This window comes from Mobula hypostoma, chromosome 11 (assembly GCF_963921235.1).
Source record: "Mobula hypostoma chromosome 11, sMobHyp1.1, whole genome shotgun sequence".
Classification (NCBI taxonomy): domain Eukaryota; kingdom Metazoa; phylum Chordata; class Chondrichthyes; order Myliobatiformes; family Myliobatidae; genus Mobula; species Mobula hypostoma.
Genome location: NC_086107.1, coordinates 11,927,282 through 11,942,851, shown reverse-complemented (window position 1 = coordinate 11,942,851; position 15,570 = coordinate 11,927,282). Strand labels below are relative to the sequence as shown.

At 42.8% G+C, this 15,570-nt stretch overlaps 1 long non-coding RNA gene across 1 annotated transcript in view; it reads left to right on the top strand.

The window, feature by feature from the left end:
* Nucleotides 1–2,279: 2,279 nt before the first annotated feature.
* LOC134354228 (uncharacterized) overlaps nt 2,280–15,570 on the top strand; it is a 40,667-nt gene continuing 27,376 nt past the window's right edge. Inside the window, exons 1-2 of the long non-coding RNA XR_010019735.1 lie at nt 2,280–2,353; nt 2,605–2,773. This is a non-coding gene — a long non-coding RNA (uncharacterized LOC134354228). The remainder of the gene's footprint in view (nt 2,354–2,604; nt 2,774–15,570) is intronic.

The window sequence follows — 15,570 nt, the reverse complement described above, 5'->3', positions numbered from 1 at the left end:
CACACATCAAAGTTGCTGGTGAACACAGCAGGTCAAGCAGCATCTCTAGGAAGAGGTACAGTCGACGTTTCAGGCCGAGACCCTTGTGTCCATGTTCAATTGCTCCGATTAGATTAGCCCAGAGCAAGAATCAGTTCTCAAACAGTTCACAAGCTGGAGGTTACAGAGCAGCTTCACAAAATGGCAGCCTCCATCTCTTTCAAGCACATGGCAAGAACAAAGATATTTGATTTGTCTACTTCCCCTGTCCTTGATTCATTCGAATTCACTGATTTGTAAACTGTAGTTCTTTCTGGCCAGCAACTCACACTGCCAATGGTCCAGTCAAAGACTATCTCTAATTAGAGAGAACCTAACTATCTAAGCTTGCCTTTTAATTCAATCATCCTCAAGTCCCCTACCATCAACATTCTTGGTGTTTAATGTTAACTTGTAAACCCAAATGTGTGTGCTTCATTATTGCAAAATAAGCAGCTGTGGTGTGCCTCATTCATTGGGTCCACCAAACAAGGTTCAGGCATTTGTACTACCAGAAAATTACTCTGTAGATCATTTGCTGAATGGATCTTAAAAACTATTGAAAGAAAAGCTGGAAAAAAATCGCAATGCTCTCCTCAGAGTAACACATACAAAATGCTGGAGGAACTCAGCAGGACAGGCTGCATCTATGGAAAGGAATAAACAATCAATGTTTCAGGCCGAGATCCTTTCCTAATGACCTGCTGAGCCCCTCCAGCATTTGTGTGTGCTGCCTTGGATTTCTAGCATGTGCAGAATCTCGTGTTGAGTCTCTGTTCAGAGGATGCTTAATTGAAATGTGTTTGATATAGGTGGTTAAATAGAGAGAATACACGTATGAGCAGAAGAGAGAAAATGAAATAAAAATAGAAGTGGAAGGAGGGAAGGCTGGAGGTGACGCGGCAAATACTCCAAAACATCATAATAGAGAGTAGCGGAGAATATGCAGGATGCTGGTAACAGTAATAGGATATTGATCAGATCAGAATAAGGTGAAGCTGTATAATTAACACTTACATTGTCCAAATTGCATCTGTGCAATGAACGAGCAAAGCAAATTGCCTTCAACTCCTTTAGACAGCTGACTGATGTCAGAGGGTATTACAACATTGAAACAGGCCCTTTATCCACGCCAACCAAGATGGCCACATAAACTAATCCCACTTGCTTGCATTTGGCCCATTTCTCTCCAAATCTTTTCTCTCTATGTATCTATTCAAATGTCTTTTAAATGTTGCCAGCTTAAACTACTTTCTCCACAATCTTGTCATGGTTTGGAGACTCGCACGCCTCAAAGATCCAGAGAGATATGTTGCCTAGAGTCAGAGCTTAATGCTTTGGCTCTTGGTAGGGTCATCCATGCCAAACAGGTCAAAGGGCAGAGCCAGACTAAGAGTGGTCCACCGGTCCTCCAGGTTTGGAGGTTCAGCTCGTGGCTAACAACGCTGACTGGTAAAACAAAATAGTTATGGAAACAGTAATAAAGAATCCTTCTACATCTGAGTCCAACGGTATTCCTGAGTCTTCACCCAGAACTAGAAAGCTACTGACAGAAGCCTTGAACACCACCAGAGATGGAGGACCTTCAATCTTGCCCTAAACACCAGCAGCGTAACAACAGTAGAGAAACAACGTTCTCTGTCAGCTTGTTCAATATATGCACCACACTCTGCATGAAGAAATTTCCCCTCAGGTCCCTCCCTTTGAAATCTTTGACCCCATTTTTAAAATTTTTATTTACTTAGGCATACTGCACAATCAGGCCCAACAATCCACTTATTTAACCCTAGCCTAATCACGGGACAATTTACAATGACCAATTAACCCACTAACTGGTACGTACTTGGAGCGTGGAAAAAAATTGTAAATGGTTCTGTGATTGGGTTAGTATTAAATTGGGATTTTGTGTTGGGCCGGAAGGACCTGTTGCATGCTGTGTCTTTAAATAACATGAAATAAAGTAAATAAAATGATTTTAATTCTGCTTCACTGTTTAATTGATATAACTTTCAATCTCTTTCCCCTTTATGCTTTCTCTTTTCCTGTATGGTAACTGTGTTGCCCTTAAGGCATTTATTTGACTTCGTTGGGTCTACGTTTTAAATGATTTGTTCGTAACTATTTTCCAGTTAAAGTTAAAGGTTGATAATTATATTACAGTCTAACAAAGGTGAATTCATTGCCTATGGTTTATCGCGGCATGTGATGACGTCACCTCCGGTTTCGCCGCGTCTTATGTGTAACCTCCGGTTCGGGAAGGTGTGAAGGTGGGTGCCGTGCATGGTCGTGAAGAGCTCCGTGTCTACCCACAAAGAAACAATATAGAAGCAACGCCGTAAGTTCCTATGAAAGTATTTGAAGTAAAAATATTAAGGCGGTTTCTGTTAAGGAAGTGGCGGTTTGGGTGGTGCGCGTGTGAGGCTTTTCAATTTCAAACGCGGGGTGAGCTCGGACCCAGCGGCGGTTTGACGGGACTCCCCTCGCTCCCTACTCGGGGCGGCTGGAGACACTCGCTAAAAGAAGAGAGCACACCTGGTCTCCAGAATGAAACAGACGCTGTATATGTTTGTATTTTTTTATCAACAGTTTTCGCCATTCGATGTTAATGTGGAAGAGTGAACAGTAAATGGTTAACCTTACTACGACTCTGTCTTCATTGGCTCCGGTTTAACTTGGTGTGTAGTCAGAGTTTCAACACACTGCACATGAACACTACCGTGACAGAAAGAGACACTCCAGCCCACTGCAGGACAAGGTCAGCTACGATCTATGACTCTCCCGCTCTGCTGCTGTCTGTCAGGAGTTCAAAGTTCAAAGTAAAATTTATTATCTAAGTACATATATGTCACCATCTACAACCCTGAGATTCATTTTCTTGTAGGCATACTTAATATATCTAGAGAATTATAACCACAATGAAGGACCACACCAACCTGGGTGCATAACTAGTGTGCAAAAGACAACAAACTGTGCAAAGATAAAAAATAAATAATAACAATAAATAAATGAGCATTAAATATCGAGAACATGAGATAAAGAATTCTTGAAAGTGAGTCTATAGTTTACGGGAACATTTCAGTGATGGGGCAAGTCTACGGAGACACCTCTTTCTCCCCTACGAGGGAGAGAGCGAGCCTGTGGTATGTCGATTGCCGGCTGAACAATGTAGTCTTTGAGTTAATTGCAAGTCTGCCTCTTTACTGTTGCTTTGCTCACGCTTGAGTGCTCGGTGGTGGGTACTGATGGGGGGAGAGGGGGTTGTTGCTGCCGCTTATGCACAGGAGGGGGGAGCTTTGAGGTTCCAACATTTGACTGTCATTCATTCTTTGGGGCACTCCTCTGTTTTGGTGGATGGTTGCGAAGAAAAAGCATTTCAGGATGTATATTGTATACATTTCTCTGACATTAAATTGTACCTTTGAAATCTTTGAAGTAAAGTCGAGTGAAGTTATCCCCTTTGGTTTAAAAGTCTGATGGTTGAGAGATAATAACTGTTCCCGAACCTGGTGGTGTGAGTCTTGAGGATTCGGTGCCTTCTTCCTGATGGCAGCAGCAGCGAGAAAACAGCACGTGCAGGGAGGTGGGGTCCTGATGATAGATGCTGCTTTCTTGTGATAACACTTTATGCAGATGTGCTCAATGGTGGGGAGGGCTTTACCCGTGATGGACTGGGCCGTATCCACTACTTTTTGTACCATTTTCCGTTCAATAGCAATGGTGATTCCATACCAGTCTGTGATGTAACCAGTCAATATACTCTCCACTACACATCGATAGAAGTTGGTCAAAGTTTTGGATGGCATGCTGAATCTTCACAAACTCTGACATAGAGACACTGCTGTGCCTTCTTTGTAATTGCACTTACGTTCTAGGCCCAGGACAGGTCCTCCGAAATAATAACACTGAGGGATTTAAAGTTGCTGACCCTCTCCACCTCTGATACTCTGGTGAGGAACGGCTCGTGGACCTCTAGGTTTCCTTCTCCTGAACTCAATAATTAGCTTCTTGGTCTTGCTGACATTGAGCAGAGTTTGTGTGTTCTCCCCATGACAGCACAGGTTTCCTTCAGGTGTTCCCATTTCCTCCCATATTCCAGAAACGTTCAGAGTTCATATTAGTAAATTGTGGGCGTGCTACGTTGGTGCAAGAGGCATGTGGACACTTGTAGTCTGTCCCTGCACATCCTTGACACAAGAAACACATTTCATCGTATGCTTCGATGGTTCATGTGACAAATAAATCTAATCTTAACCTTGACTTTAATCTGAAATGGATGCGCATGAACTATATTTCCTGGATGTGGAGTGTCTACAATGTCAAGTTCAAAGTTCATAGTAAGTTGAAAGTGCGTAATATATCACCTGTGCTTTATTTCCTTGTGGACATTCACAGTAGAACAAGGTTATACCTCAGGATCAATGAAAACATAGAACATAGCACATAGATAATTCTGGAATTGAAAGGCTTGTCATATGAAGAGTGTTCGATGACTCTGGGCCTGTACACATTGGAATTCAAGAGAATGAGGGGAGATCTCATTGAAACCGATCAAACGGCGAAAGGCCTCAAAAGAGTAGACTTGGAGAGGATGTTTACTCTAAGACCAGACGGCACAGCCTCTGAATAGAAGAATGTCTATTTAGAATGGAAATGAGGAGGAATTTCTTCAGCCAGAGAGTGGTGAATCTGTGGAATTCATTGCCACAGGAGGCTGTGGAGGCCAAGTCATTAGGTATATTTAAGGTTGATGGATTCTTGATCTGTCAGGGAATGGAGGGATATGTAGAGAAGGCGGGAGTTTGTGGTTGAGAGGGAAATGGATCAGCCCTGATGAAATGGTGGAGCAGACTTGATGGGTCAAATGGCCTAATTCTGCTCCTATATCTTATGGTCTTATGAAATGAACATATGTGTTAAAAGCACTAGATTGGTATAAGTGGATAATCTATTCCCGTTGTTGGAATGATTGCTGAGAGAATCCTTTGCCAACTCATATTTTCAACAATTTGCACAGGGTTAAATAAGTTGAGCTTATCAAATCCTTATAACATCATTGGGGGCCATTTGGCCGCTTCAGTGCATCCTAGCCCACAGTGAAGCATTCCCATTCCCTTCTTCTTATTTCCCTGCGTACAATTTTCCATCACCCTTTAATTCCTTTTGAGATCTGATGAAGGATTTCGGCCCGAAACATCGACTGTTTATTCCTCTTCATAGATGGTGCCTGTCTTGCTGAGTTCCTCCAGCATTTTGTGTGTGTTGCTCCAGATTTCCAGCATCTGCAGAATCTCTTGCGTCTCTATCATTCCTTGAGTCCTTTGAGGAGTGAGGTGCAGTGGCCAGTTAGTCTGCCAGTGTATCTGTGGTACATGGGAGGAAACTGCAGCAGCAGGGGAAAACCCATGCAACTCTGTTCCGTGCAAACACTCCATGACCCAGGATCAAACTCAGGTCCGTGAAGCTGTGAGGCAATAGGACCCACTGCTGCACCCTCCAGACTGAGGGGTGAATGAGGACATTCAATTCTGGGCCAATACTTCAATTCCGGAGTCACTTCCCCTGTCGCAAATGTGAACAAGACTTTTCTTTCCAACTACTGAAGCAACTCATTTTTGACATGGATAAATGTTGCAAGACTCTTTGCATCCACCATGGGCACCAGCCTCCCCTGCATCGAGGACATCTTCAAAAGGCGACGCGCCAAAAAGGTGACATCCCTTATTAAGGATCCCCACCACCCAGGAAATGCCCTCTTCTCATTGCTACCATCAGAGTGGAGAGACAGGAGCCTGAAGGCACACACTCAATGTGATGAATATCTGTTATCTGTCAAGTAGGGGACCGTGCACAATTCTGATTTGATGGAGACAGATGTGAGAGCACTGAGGAACACCTGGAAAACTTCTGAAATGCCCGCTTCGCTGCCGCTGCTACTGTGTGGTAACCGGAATCTCCGGAGCTGAAGGCCCCGAAATCCTCGGCTTTGTGTGTTTCAGCGGCCGGGGAGAGGTCGAAGGTGCTCGGCAGAGGATGGCACTCGGGAGGCTGTATCGGAGGGGCTGGTCGGAAGCTCGGAGTTTTCGGACGGATGGACTCAGTGTCGGCTGGAGTCGGCTGCTTCCAAGGTATCGGCAAGTTGACGGTGCCTGGAGGTTTATGGCAGGGAGTTTCTCCCTTTTGCCGCCACTATCGGGGACTCGGGAGTCAATCGACTCGGGGACTTTGAGACTTTCTTTTTACTGTGCCCATGGTCTGTTCTTTATCAAGTTATGTTATTGCTTTGCACTGCCGTAACTATATGTTATAATTATGTGGTTCTATCAGTGTTAGTCTTTGGTCTGTCCTGTTTTCTGTGATATCACTCTGGAGAAACATTGTCTCATTCCTTAATGCATTTCTAAATGACAATAAAAGAGGACTGAGTGTTCTCATAATCTAATCCACTGTTTAGGAACATCTTCTGCCCCTTTGCTATCAGATGTCTGAATGGTCCATAAGCCCATGAACACTACCTCAATATTTTTGCTCTTTTTGCACTTCTTATTTATATATATATATGTCAGTGATATAAAACCTGATCTGATACTGATTCAATTTTAGGAACTTTCATTTAAATAAATTAAATAAGAAATGAAGAAATGAATGTATTAGGAAAGGCTTCTTCCCCTCCACCATCAGATTTCTAAATAGTCCATGAACCCATGAACACCACTCAATATTTTGCTCTCTCTTTGCAGTGTTATTTATTATATATATTGCATATTTTTAATGTGGTATAGTTTACGTATGGACAGCACTGCTGCTGCAAAACAACAGATTTCACGACGTACATGCAGGTATGTTTGTCAGTGATAATAAACCCGTTTCTGATTCTGAGATGTGTCCGGAGAAAAACATAACTACGTGAGGAGGTACAAAGGCAGGTGACTCGATGACTTCAGTCCTAGTTAAATGCTAATCCGATACTTCAAACACAACCTGCACACAGTTAAATTATTTAAGGTATTTATACACTGCTGCTCTGTTATCTTCCCCTAGAGGGACATTCAAAACGATCTCAAATGCTGGTGAATGGAGTTCAAGTATGATTGATTAGTGCCTCTAGATTGTCATCTGGGAGTAATTAATAAAATTATTTTAATTTCAACTGATCGAAGTGCTTGGGGAAAGAAAGCATCTAGATTATACTCAGCCTCTTTAGAACAATCCAAACTTTTTTTTTGCTGGTAATGGAATGGTTTTGAAATCTCTGTTGTTTTGTGGTGGCACATGTGGTGAGTTGCTGGTGGGATGAGTCGAAGGGTGGCATGTTGGTCAAAACACCAAGGAAATTTCTATAAGGAATGTCATGGGGTCCTTGACTTCAGCCAGTTGAATCCAGTCTGGTCTCTGAGCCAGAAGGTTGTGGCTTCGAGCTCCTACTTTAGAGACTTTGAACTTAAATTAAGGCTGACGTTGAACCATACTGTTAGAGATGTCTTCTTGCACAAAAAGAGGAAAAACAGAGCCTCATCTCTCCTCCAAATTGGTGAGAGAAGATCTCACCGTATTATTTTAAGAATTGGGTTACTTGAACATATTTATTACCCACCCAATATATAGGAATTCCCTCTTCATGGACCACCACCTGGTCACGGTTGGAGAGGCTTGTGAGTTCCTGAGATCCCGAGAATGATGCCGTCTGGAGTTTCACCATCTGCTGCTTAGTTCCTTTATGGTGGTAAGGTTAAGGGGGCACTTCCAGACAAAGAGCGATCCAACCAAGTAGAGCTGGTGGAAGATCATGACACATCACAGTGGTGGTGAAATTAGAGGAAGGCTGTAGCAGTGAAGGGTCCCCAGATGTCTTGCCATGGGGCCCTAACCACAAACTGTTAAGGACCCATGCATCAGCTTCCCCACATAAAACAAAGTCACCATGAAGCAACCTAGGAGGATCCCAGGTCAGCTTCTACAGCCACCTGAAGACCCACCAATAGACAACATTTAGGAGAACATCATACTCGAGTGATCGCAGTACCTGCTCTGATTATCACAATGATGTTTATGAGATTCCGGTATTAGTAAATAGGCAGTCACATTACATACATTACAACATTACGGAGTATTTCATTGGATGTGGGATTTCACAAGGCAGAGAAAGATGATACAGAAAGGAAAGTCCTTTCCTTTGTACTTGATCAAGTGGAGGTGAAGCTGGCGTGGGCGTTGCTGCAAATTTCAAAGTAAATTTATTATAAAAGTTTGTGTATGTCATCATTTACTACACTGAGATTCATTTTATTACAGAAGTTCACAGTAGACTTGGTGGAAGGCTGCGGACAAAGGGCTAGATATTGTCTCAGCAAAAGACAACAGGATGGAACTTATTGATCACTAATTATGGTTTGAGAAAGGCAGAATTAGGCTGACTAGGCAGGATTAGGGTGAGGGTTCCAGTCTCAACTCTGTGTTTCACTGCTGCCATCAGTAAGGAGATACAGGAGTCTTAGGGCCCATATCACTGGGTTCAGGATCTCTTATTACCCTTCAACCATCAGGTTCCTGAACCAGAGTGAATAACTTCACTCACTTCAACTCTGCACTGACTCCTTAACTCATGAACTCGCTTTCAAGGACTCTACAACTCTTGTTCTCCATATCACTTATTTGCTTATTTATTTATCTATCTATTTATTTGGTTATTTGTTTAATTTTTGTATTTACACACTTTGTCTTCCTTAGCACATTGGTTGTTTGTCAGTCTGTGTTTGCCTGTAGTTTTTCATTGATTCTGTTGTATTTCTCTGTTCTACTGTGAAGGTCTGCAAGAAAATGTTTCTCAGGGTTGTGTATGGTGACATGTATATATTTTTATAATAAATTTACTTTGAACTTTGAACAAACTGGCATTTCCATCACATGGGACAAAATCTCACAATAGCATTCCAAAGAAAAAGTAACCTTAAGTAGCAAATAAACTCTTAAGTAGCAAGTGCAGAGATTTTTGGATTCCGAACCCTGCATGTTTGGTCGGGCAATAGAAGTTTGCCATATCCTCTTAGACTGTCACTAATTTTTTATCGATGGACCATAAAAAACATTCCGTCCAGGTGCATCACAGTTTGGTATGGCAATTGCTGTACTGCTAACGGCAAGAAATTACAGAGAGTTGTAGACCACAGCTCAGCATATCATAGAAACCAACCTCCCCTCAATAGACCCGCTATCTTCGTAAAGCAGCCAACATCACCCTCTCTGAACATTCTCCCTTCTCTTACCTCCCATTGGGCAGAAGATACACATGTGCGAAAGCACTTAACACCAGGTTCAAGGGCAGTTTCTATGCCTCTGTTGTAAAACTATTCACTATTCATCTAGTGCTCTATTTCTATGTTCTGTGTTGTACGCAGGGCTTTTAGCATTGTCAAGGATCCCTCACAATCTCTTTGACCCGCCCCCCCCCCACTCCATCAGGCAAGAGGTACCATAGCAATAGGACAAAACCACTAGAATGAGAAACAGCTTCTTCCCCCAGGCTGCGAGACTACTGAACTCCTCGCTACCACCCAGTTCTCATCACCTATGATGCACCGCAGTGTTCCTGCATGCATCTTTTGCTAAATGTCAATCGTCTGGAATATATTTCATTGCTTGTTCATTTATTTTCAGTGACATGACCTTATGTGTTGTGTGTGAGTTGTATATACTGTGCTGTGCACCTTGGTCCAGGGAAATGTTTCATTTGATGGTATACATGCATACAGTAGAATAACAATAAACATGAACTTGAACTTGTACTCTGTTTCATTATGGCCTTGCAGATTATTGTCTGCCCGCACTGTATTTTTTCTATAGTTATAATGCTTTCTTCTGCACTTGTAACCCTTGTACTATCTCAGTGCACTGTTGTAATGAAATGAGTGGCATGCAGGTTTTTCACTGTGTCTCAGCGCATGTGACAATAATAAACCAATTTACCAATGTATTTATTTAAGGGATGTCCCTTTAGAACAGAGATGAAGAAGAATTCCTTCAGCCATTGGATGGTGAATCTACGGAATTTATTGCCATGGCTGGACAGATTTGAACCCGGGGTCACTCTCCTCGGAGTCACTACACTACTGGCCGAGTAGAATGGGTTTGGGTTGGATATGATGGAATGGAGGAGCAGTCTCAATGGGCTGAGTGGTGTAATTCTGTTCCTATGTCTTATGCTCTTATGGTGTCACGTGGCTGCAGAGCAGAGACTTGGCCTGCTTTGAGGACTCCGCACAAAAGATACAATCAGCTCCCATTCTCCAGGGTACAAAAATATTACAAAATGTCTGGTTCTATGGAGCAACGGTTTCATATACTTCCGGCTAATAAAGTTTCTCAGTCACATGTTGACAGAATTTTCAAAATAAGTAGATGCGTTTGGATAGATTATCGGGATTAAGCAGTGTCTGACTGACAGACTAGGTTGATGGAAAATAATTACATTACACCTTGGACAGACGTTTAATATGCAGATAATGCAGAAAATACAGAGGTGGCTGTGCAAACTGAGAGCTTTTGCTTCTTGTAACATTCAATTTGTGTAGATGCAAACCTGGTCTCCTGCGGCATGGCAATTCTATACAGTGAATAAAAACACCAAACAGAAATAAGGTATGACTTGTCCCACCCTCCCACCATTTCCCTCACCTGGGTTCACCTATCACCTGCCAGTTCGTACTCCTTCTCCTCCCCCTTCTGACTTCCTCCCACTTCCTTTCTAGTCCTTATGAAAGGTCTCGGCCCAAAATGTCAACTGTTTGTTCCCCTCCATAGATGCTGCCTGACCAGCTGACTTCCAGCATGTTGCGTGTGTTGCTCTGGATTTCCATAATCTCTTTTATTTATGACCATAATACCATAAGATATAGGAGCAGAATTAGGCCATTTGGCCCATCGAGTCTGCTCCACCATTTCATCATGGCTGATCCATTTTTCCTCTCAGCTCCTATCCCCTGCATTCTCCCTGCATCCCATCATGCCCTGACCAATCACAAATCTATCAACCTTTGCCTTACATATTCATAAAGACAGCCTCCACAGCCACCTGAGGCAACAAATTCCACAAATCACCACTCCCTGGCTAAAGAAATTCCTCTTCATCTCCGTTCTAAAAGGACACCCCTCTATTCTGAGGCTGTGACCTCTGATCTTAGAATCTCCCACCATAGGAAACATCACTTCCACATCCACTCTATCAAGCCCTTTCCCCATTCGGTAAGATTCAATGAGGTCACCCCTCATTCTTCTGAATTCTAGTGAATACAGGCCCAGAGCCATCAAACACTCTTTATATGGTAAACCATTCAACCTGGAATCATTTTCATGAACCTCCTTTGAACCCTGGAGGAATTCAGTAGGCCAGGCAGCAGCTACAGTCGACGTTTTGGGCCAAAATTCTTCAGCAGGACTGGAGAAAAAGGGCTGAGAAGTATTGAGGAGTGGCTCTGGACTGTGCTTTTTCCATAGATGCTGCCTGGCCTGCTGAGTTCCTCCAGCACTGTGTGTGTGTGTTGCTCAGATTTCCAGCATCTGCACATTTTCCCTTGTTTCTGCTTTGAACCCTCTCCAGTTTCAGCACCTCCTTTCTAAGATAAGGGGCCCAAAACTGCTCTGTGCAGTTATGGCTTGTTCTTTGCAGAGTCCTGCAAACTGCTTTGTGCCCCACGGATGAACAGGCCTGCTCTGTTAACTGAAATGGCTTCCATGTTTCCTCTGCTTCTGCATTCACCTTTCCTCACTCAAAAGTGGGAATTCAAGAAGCTTTGAAATATCTAAATGCAGGGATGTCAGAAGATATTTAGTTTTGCAGAGTATTATTTCCAACACAGACAATGTGGGTTGAAGGGCCTTTTTGTGTATTATACTGTTCGATGTTCAATAAAGCGAAACCAAACAAATATGGGGCCAAATAGCATTCTGATGTATGGCAATTACCTCACTGACAGAGTGCTTCAGCCAAAATATTCCATCCATTAGCTCTTTGTGAAGTAGCCTCTTCTGCACATCCAACTGAGTGGGAGGCATCACTAACTAGAAATGCTGAGCACTGATGTTTCCAATAGGGATGTCGACATCCAGCAGAGGCTACTAGGTGAAGTCCTCAGTCTGAAATCTCTGCTGTTGGTTGTCCGCTGCTCCCATCAAAATGGTTTATCCAATTGCCTTGATTCCTTTCTAAATTTTCTCTTTATTTCACTTAGTTTACTGACAAGATATATTTCCCAATTTTACACAAAGTATTAATTAAAAATATAAGGAATTACCTAACTCAATGAAAAGTAAGGCAAAATATAAGAGGTGGTAGGAAAATAAGGCAAAGGCCCAAATGTTCAAGGCAAGTGTACCTAAAGTTCAAAGTAAGTTTTTTAATCGAAGTACGTATATATCACCATATATCACACTGAGATGCATTTTCTGGCAGGCATTCATGGTAAATTAATGAAAGACCATACCTAACAGGATGGACAAACAATCAACATGCAAATACGAAAAAAACAATAAATAAATAAGCAATAAATATCAAGAACATGAGATGAAGAGTCCTTCAAAGTGAGTCTCCCCCTCGTACCCCATCCGCTATTTATTTACATGCACACATTCTTTTTCTCTCTCTCCTTTTTCTCCCTCTGTCCCTCTGACTATACTCCTTGCCCATCCTCTGGGTCCCCCCCTCCCCCTTTTCTTTCTCCCGAGGCCTCCTGTCCCATGATCCTCTCATATCCCTTTTGCCAATCACCTGTCCAGCTCTTGGCTCCATCCCTCCCCCTCCTGTCTTCTCCTATCATTTCAGATCTCCCCCTCCCCCTCCCACTTTCAAATCTCTTACTATCTCTCCTTTCAGTTAGTCCTGACGAAGGGTCTCGGCCGGAAACGTCGACTGTACCTCTTCCTAGAGATGGCCTGCTGCGTTCACCAGCAATTTTTATGTGTGTTCCATAGGTTATGGGAATATTTCAATGATGGTGCAAGTGAAATTGAGTGAAGTTATCCCCGTTGGTTCAAGAACCTAATGGATGAGGTGTAATAACTGTTCCTGAACTTGGTGGTGTGGGTCCTGAGGCTCCTGCACCATCTTCCTGATGGCAGCAGTGAGAAGAAAGCGCCTAGATGGTGGGAATCCTTGACAATAAACTTAATTGAAGGTCAAGCAAATTAACAATTCCTTTCTCCAGTAGGTATTTTCTGTTGTAAAGGATGGATTAGAACAGTTAGGTCACATGCAGCAGGGAAAAAGCAGGCCAGAATCAACAGGGTTGTTTCATACACAGCCAAGGTAAATTGCTAACTTGGTTTACTATGGTCCATCTGCTAGAGTACAGTGAAAATCTTGTTTTGAATACCATCCACAAAGTTATAAAGCTACAGTGGGACAGCACAGTAGCATAGTGGTTAGATCAATGATTTACACTACCAGTGATTTACATTTACCACTACCACTTCAATTCCCACTGCTGTCTGTATGTCCTCTTTGTGACTCTGTGAATTTTCTCAAGGTAGTTCGGTTTCCTCCCACAGTGCAAGGAAGTACCAGTTGGTAGGTTAATTTTTCATTGTAAACTGTCCTGTGATTTGGTGTACTTGGTAAGTGGGAGGCCTTCAAAAGTGACATTTTGAGAGTACAAAGCTTGTATGTGCCTGTTAGAATAAAAGGTAAAGATAGCAAGTGTAGGAGGCCTTGGTTTTCAAGAGATATTGAGGCCCTGGTCACAGTAGGTAGGCAGGTAGGAGCAAGTGAGGTACTTATGGAGTATAAGAAATGCAAGAGAACACTTAATAAAGAAATCAGGAGGGCTAAAAGAAGACATGAAGTTGCTCCAGCAGACAAGATGAAGGAGGATCCTAAAGGCTTCTACTGATAGGTTAAGAGCAATCTTACAGAGTTTTTCAAGGAAGTAACAGGAAAGTGGACGAGGGCAAGGCTGTGAATGATCTCTACATGGATTTTAGCAAGGCACTTGACAAGGTCCCGCATAGGAGGTTGGTCAAGAAGGTTCAGTCGCTCAGCATTCAAGATGAATTAGTAAATTGGATTAGACCTTGGCTTCACGGGAGAAGCCAGAGAGTGGTATTAGATGGCTGCCTCTCTGACTGGAGGCTTGTGACTAGTGGTGTGCTACAGGGATCGACGCTGGGTCCTTGTTGTTTACCATCTATATCAATGATCTGGATGATAACGTGGTTAACTGGATCAGCAAGTTTGAACATGAAAGATTGGGGGTGTAGTGGACAGTGAGGAAGACTATCATGGCCTGCAGAAGGATCTGCATCAGCTGGGAAAATGGGCTGAAAAATAGCAAATGCAATTTAGTGTTGACAAGTGCAAGCTGTTGCACTTCAGTAGGACCTACCAGGGCAGGTTTTGCACAGTGAAGTGCTGAGGTACGTTAGGAACTGAGGAGTGTGGTAGAACAAATGGATCTGGGAATACAGGTCCATACTTTGTGGAAGTTGCATCACAAGTAGATAGGGTTGTAAAGAAATCTTTTGGCACACCGGACTTCATAAATCAGCGCATTGAGTACAGGAGATTGGATGTTATGTGGGAGTTGTATAAGACATTGGTGAGGCTTAATTTGGAGTATTGTGTGCTGTTTTGGTCACCCATCTAGAGGAAAGATGTAAATAAGTTTGAAAGAATTCAGAGCAAATTTACAAGGATGTTGTCGGGTCTGGAGAACCTGAGTTATTAGGAAAGATTGAATAGGTTAGGACTTTACGTCTTAGAATATAGAAGATTGAGAGGAAATTTGCTAGAGGTATACAAAATCATGAGGGGGTAAATGCAAGCAGGCTTTTTTCACCGAGGATCGGTGAGACTAGAAGTAGATGTCATGGGTTAAGAATGAAAGGTGAACATTTTAAGGGGAACAAGAGGGGAAACTTCTTCACTCAGAGGGTGGTGACAGTGTGGAATGAGCAGCCAGTGCAAGCGGTCCAAGCGAGCTCAGTTTCAACGTTTAAGAGAAGTTTGGATAGGTACATGAATAGTAGGGGTATGGAGGGCTATGGTCCTGGTGTAGGTCGATGGGACTAGGCAGTTTAAATGCTGTCACATGGACTAGATGAGCCAGAGGACCTGCTTCTGTGCTGTACTTTTCTATGACTCTATGAATAGAAATAATTATTAGGAGGCTGTTCAATAGCTTTATAACCGCGGGGTAGAAGCTGTTCCTGAGTTTGATGGTATGTAAATTCAGTGTTTTGTATCTTCCACCCAATGGGAGGGGGGAAAGAGAAAATGGCCAATGTGGAAGGAGTCTCTCATAATGTTTTACTGAGGCAGCGTGAAGTGTGGACAGATTCCATGAAGGAGATGTTTCTATGGTATACAGACACTCTTTCCTCAGAAGTACTGGGTTGGATATTAACACAAAGGCAACAGGGAGTAAGAGGGATTTATCTGACATTTGGAAAGCTAGAAGAACATGTGGAAATCAAGACACTGCCGTTGCTGGAAATATGAAATTAAAACAGAAATTCCAGGCACGTCAGGCAGCATCTGTGGAAAGAGAAATTGAATTAATACTTCTG